The sequence below is a fragment of the Lagopus muta genome, chromosome 6 (genome assembly GCF_023343835.1).
Source record: "Lagopus muta isolate bLagMut1 chromosome 6, bLagMut1 primary, whole genome shotgun sequence".
NCBI classification, from domain to species: Eukaryota; Metazoa; Chordata; class Aves; order Galliformes; family Phasianidae; genus Lagopus; species Lagopus muta.
The window spans coordinates 23,667,292-23,692,783 of NC_064438.1; the positions used below are offsets into that span (position 1 = coordinate 23,667,292).

The 25,492-nt window shown below is 40.0% G+C and overlaps 1 protein-coding gene across 9 annotated transcripts in view; it reads left to right on the forward strand.

The window, feature by feature from the left end:
* PHF21A (PHD finger protein 21A) overlaps positions 1-25,492 on the forward strand; it is a 132,255-nt gene that overhangs the window by 56,597 nt on the left and 50,166 nt on the right. The gene's annotated exons all lie outside the window — the stretch shown is intronic.

The window sequence follows — 25,492 nt, forward strand, 5'->3', positions numbered from 1 at the left end:
GCACATTGTGGAAACATCCAGTTTAAGTCTTGTGCTTATTTTTGAAACGATCTGAAATGAATGTGATGTCTTGCATAACTTTCATAGTGTTGGTTTGGAGTCGGTTCACAGGCACACTGGGTGTTTGTTGTGGTGGATGCTGGACCAGTGCTTATTTTCTGTTGGTAGAAATAATGAGGATATTATTTTCTTAAAAGATGAGTCCAGTCAATGTGAATTTTACTGTTTGTTTCCTCCTCCTGCCTATGTCAGTGAAAGCTGGTGTTGGTGTGCGAGGTGCGTCATCCTTCTCAAATTTCCCCTAATTGTAATATAACAGGTAAATTTCAGATGGCAGCAGGTGTAGAACTCTTGTTTTGGTGGAACTAATTTTGAATTTTAGTTAAGTTGTGTCGGGAGGTGCTGACAGAGGCTGAATGTGAGCCCAGGGGTATTGTTGCCAGGGGATGAATGGTGAGACAGGGAGAACTTTCCAGGAGCCGGTTCAGACAAGGGAACCTAATTCTTCCTGCTCTGCATTGCCTTTGTGAGGGCCCTGTCCTCACCCCCCTGACTGTAGAAAATATGTAGGAAGATTAAGCTTCAGTTAATGCCTGTGAGTTCTTTACCTGTTTTGCTTTTATCGCTTATCTGATCAATTCCATGGAAGAGAGCTCTCATTCTATATGCTTTCAATAGCAAGAAATTCAAAATACCTTAGGATAGGCATTTGAAAGTCATCAGGGAGAAAGCACTTGAGTTATGATGAGCATCTCTTCTTTGTCCTGTAAATTCTGTTATAAGTTTGGTGATGTGAATTAGGAACAGTGAAATGCTTACGAGTTTTCTTAAGTTTGCATTGGTGTGTCCATGTTAGTGGGCACTGGTATGTAAAACAGTTGGGGCTGGGCTACAAAAAGAAACAAACTAGCTTTTAATTTGCCCTGTAAGTAAAAACCCTAATAATGGCGCTTGCTAAGAGGGAAGGAGAAGTGTGTCACACTTGTTGTAGAGGGCAGAACACACATCATTTTTTTTTCTTTGAAAAAAGAGTGATGTGAATTTTTCAGAACTAAGTTCTAGAGCTGCCTAATGTCCTGTAGACTGAGTGGCTATCCTTTTATTTTAGATTTTTGGAAATGTGAGTACTTGGCAGTCTTTGGGCCTGCAGAATCTTGTTCCAGATCCAATACTGTCTGTAGATCATTTCATTTTGGTGTGGCAGCTTTTCAGAGCGGTGCTTTGTGCTTGGGAGCTGCAGCCAGCTCAGGGCAGTGGGGATGTGCCTGGCTGTTATCAGCAGCTTTCTGGCCTTGGAAGTTCCAAGCACACCTTGGGGCTTGTGGACAAATGCCTTCGTGATCAGCTCATACAACTCTGCATCTGTAGATTCTCCATCTCATCAAGCCTCATCTTATATCTCAAGAGACAGAAACAGTCCTGTTCTCGGAATAAATCATTTGGGGGAGCCCAGGATGCTATGTTCCTGACATCTATCTGCTGTGCAATTAAAATTGTGTGGCTTAAAGGCACAGTGTTCTCTGAAACTTGAAAATAGAAGAAGCTTTTCAGTTTCGTTAGGCTTTTCAGATGAAAATAGTTTCCTGGCTAAGATTCGGTTCTGTTCACCAAATAAAGAAGAAATTTCTCAGCTGACTGTCTTCTGTAAGATGCAGGAATCCTGCGCCTGGAGGCTGGTTTGATGGAGGCTTCTTCCATACAGCAAGACTTCAGGAATGAGTTGTTGCGATTCTTTAGTGCATTGAAACTGTCCACAAACATTGGCTGCAGTTCTGCTTTTAACATAGCAGTAAGAACTTCAGTAGTTTCCATGTAAAGGATTTTGGTGTGCAATACAGTACGCAGTGGAGAAGATTCATTTTGATCAGATATGGAGCTGATATCAGAAGCAAATGAGACTAATTTATGTTTATAGATACAGATAAGAATGATTTGAAAGATTTTGTCTTTAACTGTGACTATGTGTATGTTAATTTCCTTTAAATATTCCCTTAGATTTAATTATTACAAAACAGATTTGGAGTTCATAATGGTCTTCTTTAAGGAAGACTGGTGAGAGACTTGGTAATTTCTCCCAAATTACTTCTAAATGTATTCAAGTAGCTGCGTATCTTTTGTCTGATGTTGTTTCAGTAGTGAAGAATGAAGTTTCTGCAAAGATCTTAATTTTTAAGCCAAAAAAATCTCACACGAGAGATAGAGATACTACAAATTGAATCTTGATCTGTTAAGGGAAGGGTCTTTTTGAGGATGCTTAGTTATGATCTGAAGTTGCCTCTTCAGGATTTGTTATCAATGTTTATCGTGTCATATTACAAAAAAAAACCCTCAAATTTCATGAACCCATCAAAATCGACACCTGGAATGCAAATGTCTCCGAGTGCTGCGAGAAGTGAAGATGGCACCCACAGCAGAAAGGCAGGAGGGTCTGCCAGGCAAAAGCGTTTTCCTGATGTCACCAAGAATTACTACATGTCAGTCACAAAACGGAGCGCCTAAAAGGGGGAAATAAATAGCTGCTTCTAAAAATATTTGGCTGTACTAGCTGGGTGCAGTGTACAGATCGATGGTTTACAATGTGTTTTTCCTGGATCACCCAGACAAAAACAAAATGTGGAGGCTTTTCTTTTTGGTAATAAATCCAAACACATCGCTTTCATCTTTTGCCCTAGGAAGATGCATTGTGGTGATATAGATGTCAATTTCAATATCCCTGGAACTTGGTTTCTCTGGTGAGAACGTGGGCAGTAGCCAGTGTTTACAAGGATGGCCCGCAGAAGCAAGAGAGTGGCACTGCATGGGCTAGTAATGGATTGTACCTGCTTGCTGTTCTGTGGTAACAGCTGGTGCACTGCAGCGTGGTGGTAGTGCTCCGTGTAGAATACAAAGGTTTTTATATTTGAATAGTAAGAAAGTTACTGTCCTTTCATTTTTCCCAAAGAGTTTAGAACTTGAAATTGCACCGTTTTTATTGTAGTTTTGAATATAAATGCTGTTTTTAAAATATAATTCCTTCGTTAAAAATGTTAAGCTTATACCTAAGATAATTGGGCACGATATCAAAGCATTGGTATTAATGTACAGTATGAATTTAGTAACCTGCGTAGTACTTCTAAAAGGTAAAGGGTAAATTGTTTTTGCCTTTGCTTATCCGTTTGCTTTATTAACAGTGATGTAAATGCTTTTTACTCCATGATTTCCTAATAAGTATACATCAGTCGTACTCAGGTGCATGGGATTAAACTTGAACTTCTCAGAATTGTTCTGTGAATTCTACATTATACAAAAGCTGCTTGAGCGAATATCACCAATTATTCAAAGTCTTGATGGTGATATAAAATCTTCCTTCAGTCATAGGCTTGTTTACATCTTTATAAGGCGGCTCTTCTGCTAGCTTTAAAAGCATACGCAACTTCTCTTTTCAGGAACATGGTTTAATAGTGAGCTTCCCTCCTGGCTTCAGTTAGCATGAGACCCATTTAACTGACACACATAGTCATTCTGAACCTTAGCTTTCAAAAATATCTTAGTGGGTCAAGATGTCTCCAAAATTTCATTACATTCTTTATTTGCCTTTAAAATATTAATGATCTGCTGTTGCAATATGCTGATTAAGACTAGAAAATTGCTGAGATAAAAAGTTTGTTTTGCCACTTCTGGTACTTGGGGTTTCTCTCTGTTCAGTTACGTGTCTCATGGCACATTACATATTCTGAGACCTCCCAAGCAGAAGTCTATTCTTTGAAAAGACAAGGTTTGACTAATTGATGACATAATCTCTCATCAGTTTCTGCATGACAGGAGAAATGGGTTGTGGACTTGCACTTAACCCCAAGCTGAGGCATGCAAGGGACGGAGGTGTTTTTGTTGATGTTTTATTTCTTACTGCTGTTACTACAACCCACAGGATAGAGTAATATCTGTGCTTTCTTGGACTTGGTGGGGCAGTCAGACCATCTGTGAAAACAGAGCCCTGTTCTCATCCATCCCCCACTAATATTTTGGATATTAGTTATACGAATTTCTATAATAATTATTTTTTCTCTCTACCAATGTCTTAGAACAGCAAATTCCAAGACCAGATAAAAATGCTGGGTGCCATAGTAATTTTATGCTCACTTGATGAAAACTCTCTAGTAAGACTGGGGATAATTGCTGCTGTGTCATGCTGAAAGGTGAATGCAATTGACTTCAACCAGGCCAAAGACAGGAGTGCATCTTGAACGGAAAGTAAGCAAGGAGGACCCAGGAGAGGTCCTGTTAGCAGCCAGTCCTGAGGGGATGCTTACAGCAAGATTGTTGTTGCTCACCTCATCTGGATTTGCTCACTGCCCAGCATCCACTTCTTCCATACTTGCCTGTGGAGAGCAGTCTGTCTGTGCTATGCCTGTTACCTGCACTTCACCTCTGCTCAGACTGCTTCTCCCCAAAACCTGCCTTTTAAAAGCTATTTTCTTTTTCTTTTCCTGCTAGTATTTAATAGACTAAAGCAAGTTACTGAAGAAATATCTCCTTAGGAGTATCCTGTGGTTGGACTCACAATGACTCTCATGGTATCATTCTCTGGAGTTACAGAGGCCCTGCACAGGGGCTGGGGAAGTAGGGCTGCACTGCTGTATTTTATCTTTCTCTGGAACCTTTGCTGTGCTTCCAAGACGTCAAATTTGCTGTGTTTCATAGCCAAAACTGAGCTAGAGTCTCTTACCTTGTGCTTTCATGGGTTGTGATTATATGGCTGCTTTGATTAAGCATCATGTTACAACTGCTGCTGAATATAGTGACCTGCCTTCTTGCTTGGTCTAACTGTTTATTTCTGCCCTGCTCTTGTGCCAGAGCCAATGTCCCTCTTGCTTCACTGTAAGTGGAATCAACAAATTGCCTGAAAACTAACTCACGTGTGCTGTTTTTTGAGCACAATCCAGTTTGCTCCCTCTGCTTATGTGCAGCTGAATCAATGTTGCTTTTGGCGTTCGGGAAGTGGTGGAAAGGAAGGGCTGAAGTAAAGGAAGGGTGGAACAACTTTTGTTTGACAGCTGTCAGAATTTATTTGTGGCAAAAGAGCTGCACAGCCACGGCTTTGAACCATCTGTGGTTTCAGAGTCTTCTCTTGCAAGGGCGTAGCTGTGGTAAATGTACCTGAATGGTGGCAAGGAAGAAAACCCTGGTCTTTCTTCCTTCTCCCTTGGGAGCAGCTAATCCACACAGCAGCCTTGTGTGTGAAGTAGATACAGTAGTCCTGAGTGACTGGGGTTTAAGTACTGAGGATAGAGATTGTTAGAGTTGCACGTGGAAAACTGCTGTTACAGTTTTGAATTTGGTCGCGGCCGATGCTATTTTCAGGAAAACCTAACACAAGCAGAATAAAATTGTTCCCAGGTAAAAGAAAATCTCACCTAAATGATGGTCCCCTCTGGGTGTCTTTATTCCTATTGCCAAGTTATTAAAAAAAAAGAAAAAAAAGGAAGAAAATCTTAAACAAAAAGGATGTAAATTTTCTTTAGCTGCTTTTGTTTGTTTCTGGTGGTCTTGCACAGGCATAGCTGCAGAGAGAATTTGTCCTGCACTTGGTGCTTGGTTGGAAAGTGTAGGGGATTTTGCCTTTTTAAAGGATTTTTTAACAAATTGGAAATAGACAAGTTTCTTTTTAAGTCCTGTAGAGTTAATTCAATAAAAATGAAAGTAGTTCTTACATTTAGTTGAAAAGACAGTTTTTGTTTATTTTTAGACTAGAAATGTATACAAGATGAAGCTATTACTGGTGACTTTGTACTCATGTTTCATAGTGTTGCTGAAACTTGAACAGAAACTAGCAGTAAGACATTATTTTCAGAGTCAGGTACTCTAGAGGGTGCCTTTAGTCTGATGCTGTAAGGTATCTGTATTTTAGATAAGTACATAGGAATTATCGAGTGATAAATGATATATTTGATGCTGCTATGAAAAATGCTTTAAAAAAAAAAGTATCAAGTGAAAATAATATGGAAATTTAGATTTAGTTTCTTACAGGTGTGGATTAAAAAAATTAAAAATATAGGAAGCATAAAAATATTTAAAGGTTATGCATAAATATTTACTTATATACACATTACCAATTAATTACCAATTGCGGCAGGCACTTGCATGAGGATTTTTTATTATTAATTTTTACTCTCTCTGCATTTTCCAAGCAGGGCAGCATCTATTTTTTTTTCTGCTTCTTTGTCCCCCAGTTTCTCATCACAACTGTTTTGCTTGGTAGCAGGGTGATGGGTTAGCATGTCTGGGAGGAAAGACATCTGTGAAACTAAGATGGCGCTCAGTAATTTTTCACTGGTGTGCTGATGCAGTCAGGTTCTTTCTAGACAAACCAGCAGCCAGGTCAGCCAGAAAGGAATTGTAAATGACAAAGACTAACACAACAGAGCTTAAAAGCAAACAAAACCTCCCCCCCTCCCCCACCAAGCTACTAAAGCCAATGGAATGAAAAAAGAAATCCCAAGGAAAATCTCCTCCTGTCTTCATCCAAGATCCTTGGAGTCTGAAGAATGAAGCTCTGAGACACTCATGCCTTCACGAGGAGAAAGCAAGGAACACCCTTTGACCCTAGCTTACGTTTGTTATATTACTTCCCTCATGAAGTGCACTGTTAATAGAGCTGATAGTCTGGATCCCTGGAATTGAACCAGCTAGTACAGTATGCTTCTCTGAAGTGAGTTATGCCCCAATGATGAGAAATAAGGTTATGACATAGGAAAGTAGAAAAGATTGAGAAGTTCAGGCTTAGGGTGCCCTCAAGAGCATATATAATGCAAGTTTTATTTTTGTGCGTTCAGGGTTGATACCATAATTGGTGTTCTGATGGAGTATGGTAAATGGAAAACTTAAGGTACAAAGGGACCTCCAGGGGTCATCCAGTCCAACCTCCAGCTCAAAGCACATATGTACTTCATGAATACAGAGTGATCCTGCTCTCCCAAAAGGGATTGATGGTCTGGGCTTGCATTATTTGAATAAAAGAGTAACGGTTGTATTCCCATTTGTATTACTTAGTATCCCTGTCTGAACTCGGTGCATGTGCCATCAGTCTTAATATGTTCATTCATATACTTGACAATTTATTTTCCTGAGCTGGAAAACTCCATCCATTGTTTTCAAAACATCTTCCTAAATGCTGTGCTGTTGTTTTTCTGAAACTTGTGTGTTAGCATTGCTGCAGCTCTGCTGGCATTACCTGCAAGAGGAATGTGCTATATGCAAACTGTTTTTTGTTACTGTATTGTCTTAATGTGAAGGGAAGAGACCACTGCCATTCTCCTGTGCATCCAACCACAGTTAACTACAGGATATGTGAGCAGACCCTGTGACAAGGAGATGAATGTTTTCATTTGTCTATCTGCAAGGTCTTATTCCAGTCTAAAAAAGTCTTAAACTGAGTGTGCCAGTGGCAGTGCATGAGATGAGGTCTGTCTTCAGCAAGTCTTGTCCTGAACTGCTGCTAAGCATGTATTTTTTTATTAATGTTTTATGAATGAGTGAACAGTACAAAATTTACTGTGTTCTCTCTTAAACGTTAGCTCTGTGAATTCTCTGTATCCATTGTAAAGGAGAGTTCTAGAGCTGGCTCTGCTGCTTGTACAGTTAATTAACCCCCCTGCTGCGGGCCTGGACGTTTGCTCTTGCTGCTCAATGATGTGTGAGAATTGAATGAAGAACACACGCTCCTATGCAGGCATGTGCAGAGGGAGAAAAAGCCTCCAAGAAGCACAAAAAAAGAGGATAGAGTAGCACACGGCTTCATAATCTGTCTTGATGAATGCTGGCTGAAGCTTGCACAAACTGGAGTTTTTGATTGCAACAGATAACTACAGGAAGGCAGAGCTTACCACTGTCCCATAACAATCAGATTGCTCTTGAAGAGAGAAAGTTTATCTTGACAAACTAAGTGCAATAGATGATGTGGTACTGAAGGCCATGGTTTAGTGGAGAAATATTGGTGGTAGGTAAATGGTTGGTCTAGATGATCGTGGGGGGCTTTTCCAACCTTAGTGATTCTATTCTCTGATTCTAAGCACTGATAACTTAGAAATCTGATTCCTCAGATTCTGAAGCATTTCAAAATCCCTGCTCAGCTGTGTAACGTGATACAAATAACTGCTAAAGGACTTGTGCTCTTAGCACACAGGTGCACCTTGTGTTGTTTTTGGACCACATGCAAGTTTTGGGGAATCCAACTTCACAACAGCAAGCCTGCCTCTAAAATTTAATGGAAGAGAAATAAAAATGTTGCTTTAGTGTGTATTTTTATTGCAGAATTAACCTGGCTCTTCTTTCTCTATAAATACTATGCAAGTGCATACGCCACACTTTTTACTGCAGTTGGTGTGGCTACTGCGTGGCCAGGATCCTTTTACACTTATCCCTGTAATCAGCCCACTTCTGAGTACCACTGCTCTGGCTGCACTGTGGTAGTTTTTTAATGACTTTTTGTAGTGTCCTTCATGTATCCAGCAGAGTAGGTGAGTTTTAAACTATGTATACAGCACAAAAGCAGCCTATTCTAGGGCCTGAAATCCTAGCAGCAGCTTGAATGTAGTTTATTAGATCTGAGAAGGGAGGCTGCTGGGATCTAGTCAACTATGTCCCTGATTGTGCACTGTCCTGAACCTGGCTGCTAGGTCTAGAAGGATGCAGTGGGGTAGGGAGGTACCTTGTCACAGCTCCAAGGTGGCATGGAAGTGGAAGTCCTCCTTATGTTCAGCTGCAGGTTTGGTGTTGTGTCTGGTTCCTGCCAGAATCCTCCCTTCCTGCTGTGTCAGTAGAGGGGCTTGGGTGGTCATTTTTGTGCTAGACATCTCTATGTGTGCCTTTGGTTGAAGCACTGTCCTCTTGTGACTTGGGATGTGTTGCCCCTTGGACTTAGAAGTGTAGTCTGAGTCCTATTACATCTACGTATGTATATCTTATGTGACATTATTTAATTCTTCACTAGGTTACTCACTGTGGATGCAGATTAAAATGTGAATTGTGTTTAACTGGCAGATGCCTGTCTGTATTCTCCATGCACGATAAGCAGTAATATTTTTCTGCAACTTATGTGCTTTAGCACATCTGCAAATTCTTGCACATCTCATACAGCTGACTGATTCAAAAGAGCTTTGGCACAAAGAGCTGGAAAGTCTCCACTGGTGCTGTGATGGGGTGTATTGGGGCACTAGCAGCTGTGCAGAGAGGGCACAGGGTGCTCTGAAATGCAGGCAGCCTCTGGAACTGTGAGATTCGCATGTGAAAATTTGACTTCTGCAGCTGTTGAAATGATAAATATACAGGGGGATACAGGGGTAAATAGAGGGCTTTCTGTTTAACTGGTGTCCTCAAAAGGCTGGTTTAAAATTTAATGGCACTTACAATACAGTGATCTCTACTATTCACTGTAAAGCAGCCCAGATGCTTGCAGGGTGATTTGCAGCTTCTTGGGAGGAGGAAAGAGCTGAGAGGGTGCTGCTGAGAGCAAGGGAGAGAGCGAGAGAGAGGGAACTGCAGCTTTGATAGTCTTCATTGTGAAATGCATTAGAACAGGAAAACAAAAGATGTTTACTGCCTGTGTTTCCCCTTACTATTTCACCATATTCTCTGTTCACAAAACACTTTTGCAGCGTGTTCTGCTCAGTGAGCAAGCAAAAAAGTCATAGTCTGCTAGTTAGAAACTGCTCTGAATTCTAATTCCTACTCTCCTGCCATTCACTGGATAAACTTACAAAAGCTTTTTGCTTCTCTGTGCCGGATTCCCGATCAATTAAACATGGTTCAGAGTGTTTCAAGTGATTAAGTCACTGAGATGCATTCATTCTTGTTTGCAAACTACCAAGATGATGTGGAGAACTGCACTGCTGTTAAATATAAGAAATCTGACCTAACACATGTTGGAACTGATACAGAAGCGCCCTGCTGCCCATGCATCTTTGTAGAAACATTACCCCAGTACCTGTTACGATCTTTCACAAAGATTTCTTTTAAAGATGGTGTTCTTTAAATCCATTCTATACGTGGATAAACTTTTGGATATATTTTATTCTTTTCAGTCTTCCAAAGGAAAATACAAGCAAGGCAATAAAAGCTTTTTCATTAGGCACTAATGTTTGTTCAAGTGCTGTGGAGTGGCATCTCCTAAATAGCTTATTTAAGGAACAGAAGAAAGACAGCTTCTGAAGGGCACCTGCTCCTCTCCCCACAAGAACAGTTAGAATCAATCCTCAGCTAACTGTAAGCCTAAACTTTGTAGGATGCAGCAGCTTAACAATACATATTTCCCAAACAAGTGTGCCTTAGTATTAAACTAAGGTTTTCAAGCTCAGGTGAAGCTCCCTGCAACAGGATGATCAGCTCAAACAAGGCTGACCAAAGACTAGTGAGCAGTTTTATTTTCTTCTGAATTTAAGGAAGGCATGGTCTAGATAAAATTACTTGATATAGGATGGTTTTTTGGTGCAGATTTGGATGAGGTTGGATGTAATGCTTCCCAGTTTATTTTCTGAAAATACAGCTGAATTAAGAGTTGTCATGATCTGTCTTTAAGGACCTGATCTCAGGTGGATTTCAGCCTTGTTGCAATAAGTCTGTGCCAGCCTGAGACACAGCGCTCAATGAGAAAGCTTTATGAATGTAGGGAAGAATGGATTCAGATTTAAAGCTGTTAACTACAAACCCGAACTTCCCCAGTTCCCATAATTTGCCATAGATTAAATTATTGAGTGGTTTGATATAACTCACTGAATGTACATTTTAAGGTTCTAGAGGAGATTAATTTGTCATTGCTTTCCTCACACATAGCCACTCCATCTACAAGTTGTATCTCGAAGACTGGTAAAATTAATAGAGGACTGTTCTTCAGGGTGCCTGAGTGAATTGTTCACATCAGTGCTCGTGCCTGAAATATTTGCTTGTGGTGTCATCATTTTTAAATATAAATATTCATATTCCACCTGGAACAAAAACTGCTGGTTTTTGAAAGTGGGTCATTTTCCTTAAATCTGAGTCTTTTGGCAGTTTTCATTGTGCGCGTGTAATGCTACATCAAAACTGGGGAATTACATGGTAGTGTTCATCGATGTATTCAGCTGAACCTCAGATACTTTGACAGTCCTCACACAGAGAGCAGAGGGCTTGTTTTCAGAATTTCAGTGGTGTAACAGTGATTTATAAAAAGCTTTAATGTACAGAACCGGACTGGCCCCTTTTGAACTAAGTAGAGACTTTAGCCTGGAACAAGAGTACCTGAAACCTTGTGCTTTATGTGTCTCTGCTCTCTTTTACATGCAAGTGGAGAACTGCTGTGGGTCTGGCCTTGTTTTCTTCTGTCAGCAAACCTGTCAGGAGGGAAGAGCCTGGAGAGAGGATTCCATATGACACTGTTAAGATGTGAAGCTCTGGGACTGGTTTATCTGAAGGACTGCATCCCTTGCAGGGTCATAAAATCAGTGACTGTAACAGGGCTTACCCATACTTAAGAATGAGTGCGGGAGGTAAAGGACTACCAGCGTTTTCATTGCAGAGATCCATCTACGTTGGAACTCATACTCTCTGTGAAGTTTTAAGAAGTTTAAATTCTCATTGTATTTCTCAGTGGTAATAAAGTGGGATGAGACAGGTATCCAGGAGTTAGAATGTATAACCACAGAGATTATTACGCATCTTGAGAAATTCTGAAATCTTTTTGGCGTTAAAGAGCTGGATTTCTGTAAAAGCCCAATTGAGGAAGACTGCAAATGGGGAAAAAGTGAAGTATTGTGATATGGACAGCATTCACCTTGTTCTGCTGCTTTCTTATTCATTTTAATTAATTCAGAAGTAATTATGCTGGAAGTCACGTAAATGAAGATTCTATTCCCCAGTGCATGAAATGAAAGTGCAAAAATTGTTCCAAGGTGTAGAGCTGCAGAATGTAGAATTTCTACTTTCTAATTTCTACAGAATTTGCTTCTGTAGAATACCTTATAAAAGACCGTACAGATTAATTTGTTAATGTTTGTGTGGTGTTTTGAAGTGTTAAATTGCCTTGTAAGCAATAGGGATATAATAGTGCTATAGCCTACTTTGGTTGTCATATGTGAGCAAAGGTAAGATCTGCTTCAGTACAGTTGTAGTATAATGCTATGGTGACTGTTCAGTGGCTGGACACCACCTAGATTTGTGTAGCTGGGAGAACTGGCTGCTTAAAAGGGCCTACAAATGTAAGTGCCTATTTTGGACAGGGTCTCAGTGTTTAGTATTTCATATGTGAATCTGGAACAAACTTCCACACTCTGGAAATGAAGTGCAGAAGGGAAGAAAATAGAGTCAGATCTGCTGAAGGTAATCTTCCCACTGACGTTTTCTTAAACTTATTTTAAAAGTTTTGAGCTTCTTGAGAAAGGGCTTCAACAATTTAGAAAGCTACAGATTATGATATTTTCCAGCGCTTCTTTATTTTTCGTTTCTCTGTTTCCCTTTAGTGATTGTTTTCATTTGCTTTTAGCAAAAACTATTAGAAGATGATGGGAATTTAATTATAGATTTTAATTATTTGGTAGTGAGAGGGTGTTCTCATCATTTTGCGCACTGGAAGGACAGAATCAGGAAGAAGAGTGGCATGAAATTAGGATAAATAATAGATATGTAAGGGCTGCACATGGAACAGTAACTTGCACATCAATTTACGTTTTTCATTCAGGAAATATCAGTGCATTACAGACCACTAGTGGACATCACAATAAAAATGCCATGGAAAATGATGTTCAGATATTTTTTTAATTAAAACTCTCAGTTGTTTGCATGATGCTGTATCTGACAGGCAAGCTAAGCATTTTATACAGGTGTCACAATACATACGGGGGAAAAAAAGGCTAGTTGCCACAAGCACCATTTTACTATGCTCCATCTACTGGCCTTGTGTCATTGGTAGCTATTGAACATTTGCTTCCAATCAGCCGTGAGGGCGGCTTTCCATACAACCACTGCACAAACTGAGCTCAGCTCATTCTACAAAAAGAGAGGCACTTTTTTTCTGGTCGTTGTTCAAAACAGCTGTCTTAATTTCAGTTCAGGAGAAGTGCAGGACCAAAAAGGAAAAATACTGTCTAGGTGAAGGTTGCCCTGCTTTTTAAAGCAGGATATGTAAAATAACAGAAAGTATATTAAAAAAAAAAATAACAGATCAAATATTGAATGTCTTTCAATGTTTGTTTGAATTGTACTTGATATGAAGCTGAAATGCATAATTTTGATCAGGTATCTTCTGCATCAGTACATTCAGTAGCAGTTAATTATTAGAGTTTACAAAACTTGCAGTGGAAGTCACATCTGCGTGGCCAGAATATTACATGTTGTAGTCATTTGTAGCTAATGTGTCTATCAATCTTAGAAAGAGTATATGCATGGATATTGCTAATTACTCAGTGCAGCACGCAGCATACTCAAACCCCTCCTTCAACTCAATTCTCATCAGTTAAAATGTATATTTTTTTTGTTCTCTTGAACTGGTACAGAATCAAGCCTCTCAAGGAAAATTCTTGTTTTTTCTGAATATCAATATGTGCTATCTCTAAGAAAAAGAATAATTGGGCTCCAGGTCTCCCTTCATGTTTTAAATAGCAAGTTTACCTCTGTAGTCAGGGAAAATGAAGCAGTAGCATTCCAGCAGAATGGAAGCTGGGCAGAGGAGAGTATCCAGGAAGATGCTGCAGCCCTAGGCAGGCTGGACATAGCGAGCTGTGTGCACAGCTGGCTCGCCAAGATACTGACTGGTAGGAAGATGGCAGGGCTCACAACTCTCCTAATCGCTGCACCAACCAAAGAACGTCACAGTTTTGAGTTAAGATTCACATGTAAGGCATGAATAACTGTGTAGTGTGGTTCTTTTGTTAACATAAGCATGCAGGCTCGTAGAGGAAGCAGAGGTAATCTTAAGCTGTTTCATTGGTCCTGCTCTCCGTTTTCACCTATTTGAAAGTGAAACTCAACTGTGTTTGGAAAGATGCTAGGAAATGCAGAAAATTCTTGAAGTGCTCTTTAGACTGAATACCTGCTGCAGTTGGTGAGAAATTGTATTAGAATATTGTGAATCGGAAAAAAGAAAGTAGCTCAGGTATTCAGTCCATAGAAAAAATAGAGAAAGAAAAGTCCTTGAAACACACCATTAACAATAGCCCTAGGAGCAGTTAAACCAGATAATTCATAAAATAACATAACTTGCTGTATTTTTCTCTTTATATCCTAGTTGTTTGAAGATAATTTATACTTCTGATCAGCCTTATTGATTTGATTACGTGTGTTGAAAACACAGGACTTGCTCTCCACACAAAACTGCTTGCAGTGGAGGTTTTTTCAGTTGTGGGAACAGTTGCTACTCTTGTTTTTTGTAGGTCTTACTTCTCTGTAACAAACATTTTATTTGTAGTCAGCTTGGTTTTGTCCATTTATTATATATGAGGAGGCGTGGAATGAATATCCAAAATTAGGATTGGCTGACTTTGGTGAAGGTACAGACTTCAAAGTGCCTACTCACCTTCTGCAAACAGAGAACAGAATTGTAGTCATTTGGACCATTGTGTAAAATTTGTCTTCCTTAACTTCTAATTTTTAAAGATTGCAGCAGGCGGAGTGGTGTGATATGTGAAATCATAGCAAATCTCTAGAGTTTTTTTGGAGCAGAATATAGTGCAGACTGTTTGCAAAATTCTTTGGTCTTTTATGAGATTGATATAAATGCAGTTCTGCTCATTTCTAAACATTGTTAAAACTGGTTAATTAGGGCTTAAGAACCGTGCTTTATGTTAGGATGTGAATGGTGAAGGTTGTCTGAGGTTTGATACTCAGCTAATGGAAAGTGGAAGATTTTTTTCTTAGCTCCTTCCATAACCTCTTGAGTCTCCTCCTTCAGAAACGACGTTTTATTCTGCTTCTCCGTATTATCTCCAGATCCATTTTCTGGTATGAGGCAGTCCTTCACAAGATGTTTGTCAGGTACCATGTCATCGGTTTTTAAATGGTGAAAAATCACCCCTTTTGTAAAATCTTGATACCACTGAAGCTGGTGTACACTTTGCTATTTATTTCAGTGGGGCCAAAGTTTCATTTCTTGCTATCTTTCTGTCCCAGATTCTCTGTTTTCTGTCTTTTTTGCTGCCGACAATTCAGTCTGCTTTATTCAGGTGTGCAATTTTTAGATTTTTTTTAGTATGTTCATTCCATTGGTTGTAGTCATCTAGGTCAGTTACAGATCTGGTGCTTGCATTCTTAGCATCCTAAGACGTGGGGTTTTTTTGTATCCCTGTGGGCAAGCCTTGTTCTGTACCATGCCTTAACCGCTGCAGGTTCTTCAGCTCTGTTCTAGACATGTCTATTATGACAGAAGGAATAGAGGCTTATTTCACTTCCTAACATGTAGCTGTTAAAATAATCCTTCCTGCTTGCTGATTTGTCACTCTTATTTTTGTATTTCCCCCTACTGTTCACCATCCATATTTGCATCAGATCTGAGCTGCTTTCGGTACTGTCAGAGTTCCACATAATTCTGCCCTTCCTTACTTATGTTCCCTCACTGAGTTTCCTGTCTCTCCCCCACCCGCTCCACTTCTTTAATGTTCCCACACATCCATCTGTCACTTCTTGAGCAGTTGCTTCCGTGTCATCTTCCATGTTGCCGTCTACGCAGCGTTTGACCTCCCAGGACTTTTCTGTGGTGGTGCTTAACTTGTCCATATTTAAGTCTCATTTAAAAGAACATTTCTTCACTGCCTTTATTGAGCCGAGTTGGGCTGTATTTTTAAAACTTAATCTTTCCTGTTTATTATTTCTCTTTCTGTAACTTCTGTTGCTGCATTTATAAACTGTACACTGCTCATATTACCAGCTCCCTTTAAGTGCCTACATAGATACCTTTTTGCAAAAATATCTGGAATAATTTAAGATGCTGCAGCTGCGGTTGTGTGTTTTGCACCTCAGCTAATCAAGTGCTTCAAATGTTTTACAAGCTGATGGTGACAAAACTTGGAGCAAAACAGCCTCAGGTTTCCTCTGCAGAGGAGAACATAAGACTATGAGCGGAGAACAATAACTTCTAAAATGGTCCTAGGCAGACTTGCAAGATGATATCTGCTGAAGCCCAAGCTATGTGGAAGCAGCTAGTGTGTTTGTGTGTTGGTGCTATCCTATGGGTTTCAGCAGCCATGACTTCAGGGCTTACACTGCATTTGCAAAAGTTACTCACCAGTTGCTGTATTAGTAAATATCTGGGCAGTGGGAATCATTACAAGCCAAAATTGACAAAACTAGAAAGATAAGTGAAAAGTTGGTGTGGTTTTTTTTTGTTTGTTTGTTTGTTTTGTGGACTGGTTGGCTTTTATGTGTGTGTGGCACTTGTATTGACAGTGGAGTCAGGAAAACGTAGGCATCTCCTGAGAGTTTCAGCTCAGTATGATCTTGCTAGCACCATGCTAAAAGCATGTGGTCAGATAGCCAGATCTTGGCTTCTGAATTTTTTTGGCTACACTATTTTAGCTGTAGATGTAGTATCCTGTCTGGAAAAATCTGAAGCAAACAGATTGGACTTCTATTGCTTTTAAAAGAAGGAAGACTTAAGATTAACTCTGATCAGTGGCAGTGTTCTGTACCTTGCTATGTTTTACTGAGAGCCTCTGCTTCAGCTTTCTTGAACTTGACACTGGGCACCAGTGTGTGCGTTGTAGGTGTGGATATTTTAGAGGAAGCATGCAGCAGGAAAGGTCATCTTTAATTGATCCCTCTGAAAATTCTCAAATACAGACTGTATACTAAAATATGTGTGTATTGAAATGAGATGATGTGCCTTTGTTAGAAATAGCCTCTAAACCAAGTGGACTTGGAACTTTATGGCCACTGAGAGTGTAGAAGAACCACGAATGCATTCCTAATTTCTTGGAGTGCTGTAGCCCTTAACAGCCCTTCAAGAACATTTTCACTTGCATACTTTGTCTTAAAAACGCCACTACAACTTGTAATGATCTTGTTGGGGTAATGGCATCTCAACACACAGTTCTGCTGACAGGATGTGACAAAACTAATGCTCATCTGATGAGGTGATTTTTCCATTCCAAGAAAAGATACAGAAAGTAAAACTGTTCAAGCAGGACCAGCATCAAGACTTGAAGCATTGTGAATACAAAAGCAGAGGTCACTTACTATAATTTTAGTGATAAGAGTTATACTCTGGGACTCATCCTTTATAATAATCATTTCAGAATATTAATGATGACGAAGTATTTTTGTGGCGCTTCTGTGATTAACATGAGGAGTAAGGTGGTTTTGGTTGTAATTTTGAGCTTGGGACTGTATGTAGCCTAAAAATGAGCTGGCAGACTTCTGGGCACGCTTTTCATTATGCTGGTGTATGAGTAAGCACCTCAGTGAGCTGGATGGGCTGCACTGGGCTGTGTCTTGCTTGCTGGTGCTGCAAGCTGCAGTGCTTAAGTGCACATGTAATATCCCAGAGTCTGGTAGGACAGGCAGCTTAGCTGATTTTCTATAGACAGATTAATTATAAGACAAACCGTTTAATTTATAACAGGCATACAAGTGTGCAGGCCAGTTAGCCTCTACATGTACATAAATCAGGTAAACATCACAGGCTGATACAGAATTGCGTGCGTTGTGACTAATCTTAAAAACAAACGTATTTGTGCTTGTGCCTGTCACACCTATTACAGAGCGTGGAGCAAACATGCGGAAATCACCGTATCATGTTAGAAATCTAATAGGAAGGGAGGGGGAAAGCGGGAAAGCAGAGTGATGAGAGGCAGCTGCTGCTGCTGCCCAGATTGGCAGCCTATTTATAATCGGGCAGGCTGGAAGCTGGATTTCTGTGCTGGGCTGTGACACATCAGATACCAGCGGTGATGCTTTGTACACAGGCGCTGAGCGTTTCTGAATTAAAGCAATGCAAGTTCTTTCACATACAAAAAAGAAAATAAGTAAATGGACCAAACCGAATCTGAAGGTTTTTGAATAGTTTTGATCTGTTTAGTACTTTTGTATCAGGAAGCTATACTTAGTGGTTCATTACAGAATTTTTATACGAATCAAACATGGTAAGGTAGTAGGGCTTGTTTGCATGTACTGAGTGCCGTTTGTAATGATGATATCATGTGAGATGGAGCATCGCACAAATGTTGTGTAGGTAAATCTGCAACAGTTACCAGCTTGTTTTTTGTAGTGGTGTTTTTTTTTCCTCCTTCTTTTTTTCTTTTTTAATGGATATTTAAACACATGCAATGGTATTACCTTAAACTTTATTTCAACTTCTTAACCATTAGGGCAATTCCATTAGTAAGTCACAGGTGAAAGTATTAGGACAGGCATTCATTCCATCTGTGGACATTTCTGGCTGGAAGTCCAAGTTACACACAAGGACGTAGGGGCCCAGGTGGCTGGGTTCTCCGCTTGAGCTCTGCTGCAAGTCTTTTCTTTACATAAGTATGTCTTACTTAAATAGTAGTGAACATAAATTCTTCACCATGCTCTCTTATAGTTGTGAGTTCTAGAAGTTATTTATTAAACAAAATTCACTTTTTCTCTAATTTTTTTTTTTAACTTCTTATTTTTGTATTGCTTCTTTTTTCTTCGGTTTTTAAAAGGAGAAAGGACTTTCTTTTCTCTTTAGCATTTATTCACTCCCTTTGTCTGAAGCAATTATATAATCCTATTTTTTTTTTCCTCTCGCATGAAAATCTTTCTAAGCCTTTGATTTATTTGTGTTGCCTGTTTCTGAATTAATAATACCTTGGTTGTTTCTGGGGACAGGCTTAGGGAAAATGCATATTCAGGCTCCTAGGCCCACTGTTAATTTATACAATGCCATATCGTTTGTGTATTACATCTTCCTGGATTTGCCTTTCTAAAAATTATTTTTTCACTTTGTGTAAATCTGAGCTTCTGAAAGAAACATCCAGGATTTTTATTTTCAGGTACATTTATTGATTGGTTTTGCTCTGTCATTGCTGACTGCGTTGTCTGTGGTAAGCATTCAAAGTGCCTGGTAGTGAAGTAAGGTTGGTTCAGCCCTATTGTCTAGGATTGCTTTTTGTGTCTTTAAACTGTTAGCATTGTAACTATCTTAATCTGCTGATGAAGATAAAACACCTATTTCTGTCAGTCGCTACAATACTTCATTTTAAAATTCCTTCATAATTACTGATATTTGATGTATTTTTCCCAGTGACTGTTTGTTTATCCTGTAATTTTATCTGATTCCAACACGATCTCCTTGGCATTCCGGTTATCGTATCATTTTATATGACAAGCAAAGTTGTAGGCGTATGTTCGTCTCCTGTGATGAAGGCCTGCTACAAAGAAGTCCTTTTGTTTCCTCTGCGATTGAGTGACCTTCCTTGTCCGCCTGTCCTCCAGCAGCCGGGTGGCTTCCTGCGTTGCTGCGTCTCAGGGCTGCCTCAGTGCTGGTGTCAGAGCTCTGTTTGCTGTTCAGATTTCCTCTCATGTCTCCTTATTTCCATCTTTCGTTTCACCTGTCATAATTGATACTTCCTGATAGGGGTTTGCTAGGGGTGAATTTCCATCTTTTGAAGGATACGTGTTTGCTGCTAATAACATCTTAAATCACACCATTAATGACATTGGGTTATTTCTCCCCCCCCCCCTTTTTTTTTCCCTTCCTATTCTATGTGCTTTCTCAGGTGTTTTTTTTTTTTTATGCTGTCTATGAGTCTCTTCCATTTGGTAAAAGGCTTTTTGGTAAGCACAGAGGCTTTAGCTTCCCTGCTTTATTTGTAAAGCCTTCCAGCCCGTGTCATTTCTCTGAAGTATTACATTAGTAGCGAGAATTGCAGGGATGCCTTCTCCCAGATGTTTTCCTGCTTTGTTCCTTGTGCCACCGTGGGTTGTATTTGCACACATTTGTGTGTGTGTTTGTGAGCCTGCTGAGATGTGCTGGCAGTTTGCAGGAGCTCCTGGGCTAAGTGGGGCAACTGGCAGAGCCTGTGCCAGGGGTGTAGCTCCAGATTTTTTTCTTCTCCTGCTAAGACTCAAGGTAGTACCGTGCAGGCAGCTGTTGTAATGCTTTTAAGTGTTTGGCTGAGATTCAAAGGGAGCGCGCTCCATTAGAGCCTCCCTGGCACGGCTGTGTGAGCCAGCACCCCCATTCCGCGGCCTCCTCCAGTCAGGCTTCCTGTGCTGCCTCCTCCTTCGTGCTTCACTGATCACCACCCTGTGTCCTCTTTCTGCTACTGCAGGAGCTTTCTGGTTGGGTTTTGTGACGCTGGAATGGATCTCTTCCAGCCTAGGAACAAAGGCCAGATCAGCTGCGGATGCGTACAAGTATTTTTCATTTGCACGTGCTCACACACGCCAAAGGCATGTTGAAATAGATTTCCTCTCACCACTCTGCAATTAGCACCTACGGTGAAGTGCTTCTTTTGTCAGTATTTTCATGAACATTTTGTTTAAGAGAGGGAGGGGGAGGTAAGTAGTCCATCTCAGCAAAAGTGCTGACCCAAAGCGATATTGTGAGGCTTTGTTCCAAAAAGTCTAACGTGTAGGATGTCAGCTGAGAGAAACTCTGTTCATGGGCTAAGAATTATATTGGGGAAAAAAATCACAAAAACATGCCCGCAGTGGAACTGAAGGCAAAATAAGAGCAACAATGTACTGCTAAGAAGTCTGCTAGCCTGACATAGCACAGATAGTTCTCCTTCCTGCCATGAATAACCAGAATACGCAACACCAGCAGCCTTCTGTATGACGTAAAGCATGCATGGAGGTGTTCATTCGATGGAGCCACCTTTGTCCCAGTCAGCTTGCAGTCAGAGCAAAAGTGTGCCTGGGTTAGCACCTGGCTGCCCAAATGCCACAAAAGTATCACTGACTGAGCATATCATTCTTCGTCCTGCCTTGTACTGAATAAAGGCCTCAGAGTATCGGTGTATCCGGAGCACTGACAGGCACTCCTAATTGGAAGCTGTAATTACAGAAAGGTAAGATCACGTGCTGGAAGCTGCGATAGGAAAACTGAGAAGCAAGAATGGGCCAATCTTGATGTGGAACTGGATGCTTGTTTCATTAACTGTGGAAAATAATGTTACAAGTTTGTTTTTTTTTAATAAATACAATTAGAATGCTAGCCCAGACTGTCAAATGTCTAATGTTATAATCCTGAGGAAAACTGGCTTTCACAGGCACAGAGCTCCATCTGCTTTTATTGATTTTAGTGCCTTTAGAATTAGTCTTTTTTTTTGTTCAGGACCTGACTTTGCATTTGGGAGATCTACACTTGTTTGGTTTTTGATTTTTATTTTTTTTTAAATTAGTCTCTCTGTTTCAGTTTTCCCATATGTGAAGTTAAAGAATAATGAATACTTTACTCCCCACCAACATTGCAAGGTTATTGTGAAGATTAATTATGCTTGTAAACATTATATAAAGGCCCAAATATTGCTAGCAGTGTTACGGTGTTTTATTAGGTATTTCCATGGTTCCTCCTATAGGTAAATATAGGCATAATATTCAACGACAAGTAGTTGGTAGTTTAAAAATGAAAAAAAATATTCTTAATTTTAATTCCTTCTTTTTTTAAAAGTACCTACTTAAAATTATTGCAAATCAATGTCATGCCCTGTTTCAATTTGAATAATTCTAATTTTAATAATGTTAAACAACACAAGGTTGTTTCTGACATTTTAAAGGAGCTCAAATGAACAACCTCATAGATATCACTTAGTATGCTGCTGGAATTAGTGCATGTGTGTTAAGTTGAATTATGATAGTTGTAGTCCCTTCTGCAGGTAAGGAGCATATTTCCTCATTTACGCTTATTCAGTTAATTCAGTTGTGTAATTACTTTGTAAAGAGCTGAAAAACAACAGAGAAACTGTTTTCTGTCGTAATCTGTAAGTAAAATATGGGTGAGGAAGGACAACATCTACTAATTCTAAAATATTGAAGGGCACATTCGCTAAAAACAGTTCAGTTCTGTCTTATCAGGTGGCCCTTCTCTATTTAATTTGTCTGTTTTAAATGCAAATCATGCATAGACACCCTTCCCCCTCAGATACACAGCACATTAAATATACTGATCTTTCCTTCATTAGACATACTGATTTTTCTTAAAATATGTACACTGTGTTCTGGTGCAGTATTTAAGTTTATCTCAGCACAAATTGTTGTTAAGAGAGTAAAAGAATAAAATGGAGCAAAATGAAATAATGATTTTTTTCTAACATAGTAATTTATAGGTGAATAATTTGAATGAATGTATGCTTAGGTGCTTAGGTATATTTTTACTTTAAGATTATGTTGATCAGAGCTACTTACTTTTAGAGACCATTCTTTTACATCCTTCCTTAGATTCACTGCCAGTGAGAGCAGCTTTTATTATTTTTTTTTTTCTAAAAAGTTAAAAAGAAGTAAAAATTCATAAACAGATTAAACCGTGGCTGTTTAAATGAAGATCTTCCTGTTTGGTGATGTAACTAACAAATAAGTTGGGGGATTTTAAACAGTGCTCACATCCCCGTGAGACCTGACAGATAAAATGTACCCTTATATTTTAACGCATTTAACGCTCTTGATAATGGGGGGTGCCTACACATCTTTGTGTTTGGAATCACAGAGTGCATCAGCAATGTGTTTAGCCATCTTCTTTGTGTCTGTACACCCTGTTTTGTTTATAATGTCACTAGTGGATGTTCGCTTTCTTATGTGAATACCTGGAGAGAGAAGTATGTTAGAAGCAAAGGTCAACAGCGTCACACTTTTGCTGCAGCATTGTAGGTAGCGGTTTCTTGCTACTATTCAGTTGGTTGTTAGATTACCTCCTCTCCTTCCCCGCACCACGTGTGCTTTATTCAAGGTGCAGTTGAATCAGCAGGCTGAAGAAAAGAGTAGCCTTCAGAAAGGTTAAAGTCATCAGCAGCATAATAGCGTATAATAGCAGCGTGTAAGCACAGCCTTGCCATCAGCATCCAGATGTGTAACTCCATATGTGAATTAAATTGACCCGATAGTTGGCGTTTTGTTGTTTGATTTTCAAGAGGATAATTGTACAGCTCGTGATTTTTTTTAGTGAACGAATCTATCATTTCAGTATGTTTGGCAGGTTTTTGTGTGTGCATGCCTTCCTTTTTTTAATGGATGGACTTTAATGAAGACACTTGTGGGGGCTTGATGTGAATTAGAATTTTGCATTTTAGTCACAACATGGTTTTGTCACACCTGTTTGTGTATGGTACCCTAATTAGCATTCAGTTGAGCTCATTTTGATGTAACTTGATTTTAAGCTGAAGTCCTGAGCTCATCAGAAAGAGCTTCTCGTGGTAAATGAGAATGCTGACACTCGAAATGCTTTACAGCACTGTAGAAAACATGAAAAGTAGCTTTTCTTATTATAAACAGGAAGTTAAAAGAAAAGCCAGCTATTTAAAATGAGAAATTACATACCCCCTGACAGTATAATGTGTATCTCATAGTCTTTGTTCCATTGAAATGTATTATTTTTTAATTATTAAGGACATACTTGCTACTTTGTGAAGAATTTTGTGAACTGGTACTTTAATATATGGGGTGGTTGTACCCAGGTGAAACTTCAGGAACTGTCACAACACCCCTTGCTGACTTTCAAAACATCTTTATGCCCTTCCTGGAGCAAACTTTCAAATAGGAATTCTGCTTTCTTCTGAAAGTCTGGTTTGGAACTACACTGTACTCTACCTGTGCTTGTGTAGCATAGGGAGCTTCTCTTACAGTGAAGGTGAGCTATTGCTGCAGGTACAGATGATATGTGCCAGTTTTGCTGATGTCACAAAAAGTCTTGTAACTTCTGCCAGTGGCTTGTGCTGAGCTCCATTACTGCAATCTGTCATCTCCGTGAGAAGCTAGCTTGGATTCCTGCACGTTATTTGAGAATGAGAAAAGGAAAGTGGATGATACCCTTCTGTGTTGCTTCCATGCAGTCTGCCCAAAGTTACGCAGAGCATCTACGTCCATGTGCAAGCATTCACCGCCACTGTTTGGGGAGCAGCAGTAATCTCTGCTGCAACTGAAGCCTATGATGCCCCATTTACCCCCTCTTGCCTTGGGTGACAGTGTCTAGAAGCATTTTTTCCTCTCCTTAAAAAATGGGAAAAAAAAGTTTTGTAGAAGTAGGATGTAGTTATACCCACATAACAGTCTCCCTATTGTTTTCCTGAGGCAACTCAGAGTAGGAGATGGTTTTAAGAAGAAGGGCTGAGACTTATCTGAACAGCTTTAAATGATGTAATGCTGCACATATTGCTACAAAATCATCCTCTGCCTGTAGTTCACAGAGAGCGGGTACTGTAGAGCGGAATTACAGGGTTGTTAGAGGGGGGAATGTTACAGAAGAACCCAGTTCTCCTCGGTACACTCTGTACGCTTTTTTTTTTACTTCCCATTACTTTGTATACAGTATTTCAGGAGGAAAATAAAACAAACATGCCAGAAATATTTGATACAGAAGATAATAAACAAATCCAAACAAGAACTAGGAATAATATTGACTTAATCAGTTCTTCTAACAAAGCAGCCAGAACCTGTAGCTAATGTCTGTCTCCTACAAGCAGTGGCTTGGGGATGCAGCTCTCCCATGAACCCAAAATCCCAGTGTTCAGCTGCCTGTCAGGGGGGTGTCAGCGTGTCCTGGGGTGTCGTGTGGGCTCTGCCGCTCCCGGGGAGAAGATGTGGTGGTGGCCACATGATGCCAGGAAGAGGAATGTGGCCTTTTGTGTGAGGAGGAGTGGAGGCAACCTGTATGGTAGTGCTTTGTGTGTAGGAAATCTGCTGGCAGCATCGGCCAAATTGGAATAAGCAGCTGCTGGTGCAGGGACCAGAGCTGTCTCTCATGGGAACTGCCTCCTCTTCCAGCTGCCTCTTGCTTTCTCACTCCATCCTGATACAGCTTGGCTTCTTTTCTGTGTTGCTACTAAGATGGAGAGATACAAAGTGTCTCTGGCCGAGCTTCACATATAACCAGGCCTTGGGAAAATGAGATGTACTTTTGTATTATCTCCAGCTGAAAAGGGAAATGGATGTCATCTGTCACTTTTTGGGCAAGTACTCCAACTATAAGGACGTGTGCAGCCAAGCACTGCTGCAGTAACGTGGGTAGATGCCTAAGCCTGCAAAACAAATGGGATTTCAGGCATTCTTCCTCATAAGAGCTTTCTTAGGTATAATTGGTCTGTCCCTTTACTCCAAGTGATGTACATCTCCATTGCGTTAGCTCTCACTAAGCTCTGCATAAGGAATGGAGGTGTTCTGGTGTGGTCACTGGGCCAGGATGAGGTGTCTGGGTGCTGTGGAGCTGTCAGACATAGCCAACCTGCTAGGTTTCTGATGCTTCTATACAGTGGTTTCACCTGCAAGATATTATTTGCTATTCCTTATATTTTATTAGCATAGAGGAATCTAAAGAAGCACAAAGAGGGAGATGGAGTAGGTAAAGTGCCATTGCTTTTCAGCTTCTCGTAGGTGTAAA